This window comes from Danio rerio, chromosome 12 (genome assembly GCF_052040795.2).
Source record: "Danio rerio strain M-AB ecotype USA chromosome 12, GRCz13ab, whole genome shotgun sequence".
In the NCBI taxonomy this organism is placed as follows: Eukaryota; Metazoa; Chordata; class Actinopteri; order Cypriniformes; family Danionidae; genus Danio; species Danio rerio.
In genome coordinates, this window is record NC_141032.1 from 12592915 (window position 1) to 12601125 (window position 8211).

Genomic DNA, 8211 nt, shown 5'->3' on the forward strand with positions numbered 1-8211 from the left:
AACAAACAGGGTTTGAAGACCAGTGAACCCAAAATATTTTGTTGAATTCTTTAGTTCTCTGAACAAAAAGTATCATGTTCACCCAACAAGATATTTTTGTTTGCTGAACAAAAAATATCATGTTCAACCAACAGGATATTTTTGTTTGCTGAACAAAAAATATCATGTTCATTCAACAAGACATTTTTGTTTGCTGAACAAAAAATATCATGTTAACCCAACAAGACATTTTTGTTTGCTGAACAAAAAATATCATGTTCAACCAACAGGATATTTTTGTTTGCTGAACAAAAAATATCATGTTCAACCAACAGGATATTTTTGTTTGCTGAACAAAAAATGTCATGTTCACCCAACAAGATATTTTTGTTTGCTGAACAAATATTATCATGTTTACTCAACAAGATCTTTTGTTTGCTGAACAAAAATTTTCACGTTTATTCAACAAGATCTTTTGTTTACTGAACAAAAATGATTATGTTTACCCAACAAGATTTTTTTAGTTTACTGAACAAAATAAAACAAACTGATTCATTATGCATTTACTATTAATTTTTAGGATTCAAATTAAATACACAAGAATAGTCAATTCACTTTTTTTTATTTTTAACTGTGTTCAAATCACAATCCAAAACATTTGCATACAAAATCAGCATTTGACATTAGCCGTGTTCAGCATTGGGCTAGTTTGTACACAACTAGTACTGAATGTTTCCAGATTTGAAAAGATTGTACGCTGCCTCAACATAAAATAACTGGCAACCTTACTAAAACCAAGCTATTAGTGTGTCTAAACACTCAAACCAGGTGAATATACAATCATCAAATCAGAGTAAACCCTGAAAGCCACTCCATTCATACAGTCTTTAAAGTGTACTGCACTTTTGTCAACAAAGTACATAAAGTCCAAAAACAGACCTCAAAACATTGAAACAGTGGCACATTAGGAAGTGGTCACGGGTCAGTTGCCGTTACTGTGTGGAGTTTGAATGTTCTCCCTGCGTTCACGTGGGTTTCCTTTGGGTTCTCCGGTTTCCCCCACAGTCCAAAGACGTGTGGCACAGGTGAATTGGGTAGGCTAAAATTGTCCGTAGTGTATGTGTGAATGAGTGTGTATGAATGTTTTCCAGAGATGGGTTGCAGCCGGAAGGGCATACGCTGCGTAAAACAAGTTCATTGTGCTGTGGCGACCCCAGATTAATAAAGGGACTAAGCCGAAAAGAAAATGAATGAATGAATGAACTGAACTCTCGCAGATCATGTGCCACCAACCTCCATAAAACATGCTGAATCACTTAAAAAGTATATTTGAGTTCTTTTGGGTGTTCCATATTCAGTCTATACAAGAGGCTGAACAAGTAAGCGAAGGCTGCAGGCAGATGTGTGATATCCTGAAGTACTATGGCCTCCTCCAAGATTTTAGCGAGGTTCATCACATATTGCAGGGATGCAGAAGTGCCATTATCATCTTCCACCACAGTGAAGATTCCAATCCTTTAATCTCTGGTGCTGTGGTCTTCAGGGTCCGTGTCCTTATAGGAGATTAAGTAATGGGAAAATTAATTGATGTGTAATATTAATTACTACTTATTAATGTTATTACTATTATGCAAAGAAAATAAAAACATGTAATACTTTCGTACATACAAACAGTAACACTTTGAATAGTCTATAATATATAATAATTGAACAATATATTGACAACTTTTTAATATTTAGCAATTTTTTAAACTTTTATTTTACATAAAATTGCAAAGATTTACTTTTATTTGATACAGTTTCAATTGTGAAAGTTGTTTATTGTCCTGTTTAGAATATAACTGAGCCTTTAATTGTCATTCATAAGGGATTTATAAAGCATAAATAGTCCTCACTTTAGATTAGGTCACAACTGGATGAAGTTAAGCTCATAAAGCATATACTAACATACAAAGTAACTATTATTACATACCTTAATATTAGGATATTTAAATGTTAATTTGAATAGTTTATTAATCGTGTACTTAAGCATTCTGAATGATCTTAAAAACACCAACTGACCAAATAACTGGTTTGTAAATAATGCAATACTTAAATTAGTAATACAAATGAATCATTAAAGTTAAAAACATACAATCATTGAACACTTCATGTAGAGTTATGCTTAACAGAAAATAAATTAACTATTCGCTAATACTAAATAAATTATTTATAGCGTGCAGCTATTAAAAGTGTTACCAAGCAGACTAATAAATGTAGAATAGGGTATGAAAATGGGTAACTTACCAGACATATCTTGAGAAAGCAAGCAGAATTTTTACGAAGAAAAATTGGCAATCCCTCAAGAGCTGCTCTTTCTCGATCGGTGACAATATCAGTGACCTAAAGGAAAGTCATTTACAAAGGGTGTTTTACAATCTTATTGTTTTGTAAGTAAAAATGTACTTAGTACATTTAAATGAGCATAGTATTTTATTCATGCTGTTGAAAAAACACATGGCTTTATTTTTAAAAAAGAATTTTGTGGTTTCCATACAATGGAATTTGATAATGGTTGTGTTGGCAAATTTAGAAAAATGTTTAGTTTCATGTGACAATTACTTTGAGTTAAAAACTACAGCTATTATTTTCTATTTTCCTCTTTGAATGTATTCATTTGAAATGGTCACTCAAAACAAGTGAAACATCTGTTATTTATCTTACTTCCATCTCACAATCAAAACACAACTTGACACAATTAAAATTAATGCAAAAGGGCTGGACAATTAAATTGTTGCAATTACGTTTTATTAGACTGTATTACCTGAGCATGAAATTCTTGACAGGACAAAATATGTTGCACATGTTAAAAACATCAGACGGGTGTATAAGAAAAAAAAAATCTTATTGAGTACCTGCTCATCCATCTTGTTTAAAGTTGTATCCATCTCTGGACCCATTGAATCCCTTCTTTTCTGTAGAGTTTCAGAAGAGGTGCTGTATATTTATCAAGTCACTCGATTAACTGTCTCAGGAGATCTACATTACAGATCTGAGAAAACTCTGTGCAGATCTACAATATACAAAAAAAACATACATATTAATTTTTACACATATATATATATATATATATATATATATATATATATATATATATATATATATATATATATATATATATATATATATATATATATATATATGTGTGTGTGTGTGTAAATGTAAATATTTAAATGTTCAAATGCTGAATACAGATGTATTTTGAATTACCTATAATAATAATGTTGTTTGTTATTTTTAGCATTATCATTACTACCTTGAATGAAACCAAAGCAATTGCAATATAGTGACTTACCTCTTCCTTAAAGTCCAGGTTATCTCTCTCTCTAATTTCTTCCTGGCTAAATCTCAACAACTTCTTTTGGGCAAAGAGAAAAGGTTTCTTGCATCTGCTGGTGAATGACCGTCAAATTTCACTGATGATAACAAGTCTCACCTCCTCAAGGAAATCTTGCATTGAATTATGTCATTGTCAATATTTCAGTCCTTTTGAGCAAAAAGAAAGAAAAATATATATTTAGCCCTTTATATTTTTTATGTAAATAAAAGCTAGCTGACTGTTAAAGCAAGTTGGTCTGAATATGATAGACATTTAGTCGAGCTAACAAATCAAGCAATGAATTACATGAAAATCACACGATTTTCACACAAATTACACAGTTAAACACGTCACCGTTTGTTCCACTGGCTCTGGTTCGAAGGGAAAAAAGGTTATGATGTGCGCAATGCTGACAGCAATCTAGATAAACAGGACATAATGTTATATTTGACTTGGATACCTGATCTGGTATGTTATATGATACTCATTGTATTAATCGTGAGTTATTAAAGCAAATGACTCGATTGAAATCGCTATTTGTTTCAAATACATTCACTCTAAACTTTTATTGATGTAAATAGCCAAAACCAAGTGCACGAAACAAGTAACTCACGGCTAAATTATAACAAATAGTTCCGTATTAGGATACACGCGCACATCAAAGCCAACATATCAAATAATATAACGTTAGATGACAACAAAAAAAGACATACATACCTATGATTTAGCAGAAACGTCGTTGGCCTGCTCTTAACTAGGGATGGCTGACGTGAAACTGATGTTTTGACACAGTGTCGAGATCCCGAAGCGCAAGTGTTTCGAATCACTGCACCGAAGCATGATCCGAAGCACCCAAGTCACGTGACTAAAGTGTTTCGAAACACCTAGTCACGTGACTAAAGCGATTCAAAGCATCGATCAGCTTAGAAACGTTTCGAGACCTGGTGAATCCTAATTTGACTGCCAAGGTCTCCAAATTATCTCTGTCTCAAATGGCTTAGAGAACTGTGGGTTTGCTTATTGATTCTATGCTTAGCATGATGTTTTGGGTTCGAATCCCGACTTCGAAATCATGGTTTTATGTATTTTAATCATGTTTCTGTTTTGTGTAGCCTAAATAGGATACAGCTACAGTTACGCCAGCAATTTAGCATCATTTTTGTAACACTGTAAAACAATAATAAATATTTTTACAGTATGGTTGGGTTTAGGGTTTGGGTAGACATTAATAAAATACAATAAATGGGAAATTTAATGAATAATATAAATAATTCTTGATAACTTCAGGCCACCGTTTTTGATCTAGCAACAACCCTGTTTTAAGACAAAAACAAGACATATTTATTCACAAATTGTTTATTCGGATATCAGACCAATGTTGAAACAAAACGATACAAGAGCAAAGCATTACCAACTGGTATTAAAGCATTTTAAAACAACTGCTATTGACTGGCTTCGAAACCTACTACTCCTGCATGGATGTCTGACACCTTAACCACTGTACTATGTTACTTGAAGGATTCCACTTTCACAAAGTGGGGTTTAATCCCTCAATTTGTTCAATCGTTCTTTGCTGAAGCTGTTTCAGTGCAATATATATAAAAAATGACCACTAAATGTCACTGTAGAGTGAGGTTTCGAAACGTTTCGAAGCTTCGACACATTTGCTTCGACTGTTTCAGTGTTTCACGAAGCCTCGCTTTGCCCACCACTACTCTTAACCGCTCTATCACATCATTAATACACTGGTAAAATAGATCGGGCAGTCAGATGGGTAGCACATCGCACAAAAACATGTATACAATTATATACAATCGATTATGAAAACGATTGACACGTAGCTCCGCAGAAAGAAAGATGGTTCGTTTTGTCGCGCGCACGTGACAGGTACCCCCTGCAGTGAGCTATGGAAGTAAATTGCGCATGCGCCAGAAGCTTATAAGGCGCATGCGCCAACAAGAAGGGCACGCATCAACGCAAAACTAAGAATTTTGTATTAGTTCAACGAAATATTTTAAGTTTTTCACATTGAAGCACCATATTTGTTGAACAAACTAACTATTATTTGTCAGCATTTCAAATGAAAATATTTAAATTCAGTTAACTTATTAATCTTTGTTCAGAGGACTTTTTGAAAGTTGGCGTTTTTACAGTGTGTTCTCGTTCCCTGTTATCTTTAGTGTCTGTGTCTCTCCTCCCAACTGTGGTTTCTCCTCTGGTTGTCGTCGATCTTCATACCTGAATATCTATAATATTAATATATTGTTCCTGGCTTCTGTGTACTCCTTTGGTCCCCCGATTCATCTGGTCATCCATCTCCATCCTGCACATCAGCTACATTGAGTTTTGTTTATCCTTCCATCCTTTATGATAAACTGTTGTTATACTTTAATCTCTGGTTCCCATCCCATCTTGTGACAGAAACATTTTACTATCATATTCAAAATACTATAGTATTTTATATATTTACTATTTACTACAGTATTCTTTTCATATAGGTAGTATATTTTTAAAAAGGCTATACTCAAAGGTACTAACCACCTGTAAAATACTGTAGTAAATTATAGTAAAGGCCTATGTAAGAAATAGTACTAGTAGCATGAAAACAGATCCTAGTAGGCTTTACAGATCAAATATTAAACCTGAGGTTAAGAGTATAGTTTCTTTCTAACATGACATATTATTAGCTCATTTAAATACTGTGCATAAACATATGTGCTCTTTAACCATTATAAAGTTTTGTAGGGAACAATTCCAAAATAACAAAGCTTTGTTTGATATTTACTGCAAAAATTCTTACATTATTTTGAATCATTATAATGAATATAATATATGACTAGCTGGTTAGTTTTATTGTACTAGGTAGTTAAGCAGTGAGTCACGTTGTTTGGGAAAATCATCCCTGGTTAATTTCCAAACACATTTTTACCTCTCACTGTGTGCTGGCAGTTGAAAACAGCCTCATACTCATATATTACTGTGTGAAGCGCTGGCCCGGCTTCAGTCTCAATAAATCTTTAAAACGACCGTACAACAGAACAGTTAGGCTTGTTTGACGCCTGTGCTTTGTTTGGTTTTGTTCTAAACCTCTATTCAGTTTTAAAGATGTGCCGCCTTACCTGGACATATGGATGATGGGAAATTTCTCTCCTCCTTTTTTAGGAATCTTTGCAAATGTGGAAAATGCTAGTTCACTATAGGCTGAATATTCTTCCTTTTGGTTTAAATTGGCTGTACACCTATCTCATCAGAATACAAGGTTTTGATTTATGACATGGTCAATTATACTGTACCTGTAACACTGATCTCTATAGCTTTTAGTTTTTCCTCTCATTTACTCACACGTTCCTATTTACCGAACTTGTCAGTCAGCCTTTTTTATAACTAATTCAAGGGGAAAGTATGTAAGAGCAAGTATTCCACATTTCAAATCTAAAACACTGTCAATACAGACCTCCCTCAACTGAATTCCAGGACTGTACATTGAATGCAACAACACATATGCTGAAAAGTAAAAAACAAAAAAACAAAACACTTCATCCCACCCAACACATAACATCTGCTAGCTTCAGGCAGATGCCCAAAAATTGCTTAAAGCTCAAACATCCCAGTTTTAGTTTTTCTCAAACGATTTGCTCATTTTCCCAAACTCATAGTCTCAAAACAATTAACACAGCCATCTGGACATTACGCAGTTGTTCATATGTTCTGATTTCAAATGACAAGTTCTGTACATTGGAACACTACTTCCTAAATGTGTCAAAACACTTTCAAACTTATCCAATGATGTATGGATTCACTCGGGGATTTAGCATTTTTCACTCTTTGAGTTGCAGTTACATTGTTTTAACATACTCAGCAGGCACACAACATCATAAGACGTTAATATTAGGTTAGATTTAGGTCATGACGTCAGTTGATCAAAATTAAATGTCTAGCCAGTGCCTAAGGACAACGTTATTTTGATGTCCAAAAATGACGTCATATTACGTTAATTTTAGATTGTGTTGGAAAGTGACCAAAATCCAATGTCTGGTAGATTTCATAGTGGTAACGTCCACACAAGTCAAGGTGTAACAAGATGAGGCATTAATATTTAATTAATTTTAGGTTGGACGTTGAACATTGACGTCGGCCTGACATTGGGTTCTGAAGTCAACCCTATTTTCCAACCCAGGCTGATTCTGAAAAATGTAGTCCCATGAATGTTTCTCGAGGCCGCGAAGTATGTCCCGGGATGTAGGCATTTTCGCAGTTTTTTTTCGCGAATCCGCGAGAGGCCGATATATAAATTCTGAAGAGCATGAATTATGTAGCCAGAGCACTGCATTTTATTTTTTAAACGAATGCTATGGGGTGGTATAACGCCATTCCTTTTTGCACTTAACAGTTGAACGCTTACCCCCGTATGGACGGCTTTTTTGTTGTTCCAAGTTTGTCCAGTGGCTTGCCATGTACATTGGTACATTGGACTTGAGAGACTGAGAGGTGTTGACCGTGACATCGAGGTTCAAGTCTTCTACAAGTTCAAACACTTCCAAAAAATAAAACAAACAAGTAAATAACAGAGTGAGAATGTGGTAAAATCTGAAAATGTGGTAAAAATCAAGCTGCAGCGAGGGCTTATCTTTTTCTGGATTGCTTTTGAAAACACTGTCAGTTGGGTTTAGGTCATTTCCTCTCCTGCTTTTGCTCTTTTTTGATTTTCACAGTCAACTCCTATATTGATAAAAGATTTTTAAATCAGTTGAATATTGGTTAACAGGTTTGAGTACTTAGCGCCTCTCCTGGCTTGTTGGGTCCCACTTTATATTAATTGTCCTTAACTACTATATACTTGCATCAAAAAATAAATACAATGTACTTACTGTGTT

At 34.2% G+C, this 8211-nt stretch overlaps 1 long non-coding RNA gene across 1 annotated transcript; it reads right to left on the bottom strand.

Annotated features, from left to right (window-relative positions):
- Window positions 1-584: 584 nt before the first annotated feature.
- LOC147841310 (uncharacterized) lies at window positions 585-4154 on the bottom strand. The gene is made up of 5 exons (XR_015503936.1): window positions 4055-4154; window positions 3314-3504; window positions 2874-3031; window positions 2266-2361; window positions 585-1532 (listed from the first exon to the last, which is right to left on the bottom strand). It is a non-coding gene; the product is annotated as an uncharacterized LOC147841310 (long non-coding RNA).
- Window positions 4155-8211: the final 4057 nt, after the last annotated feature.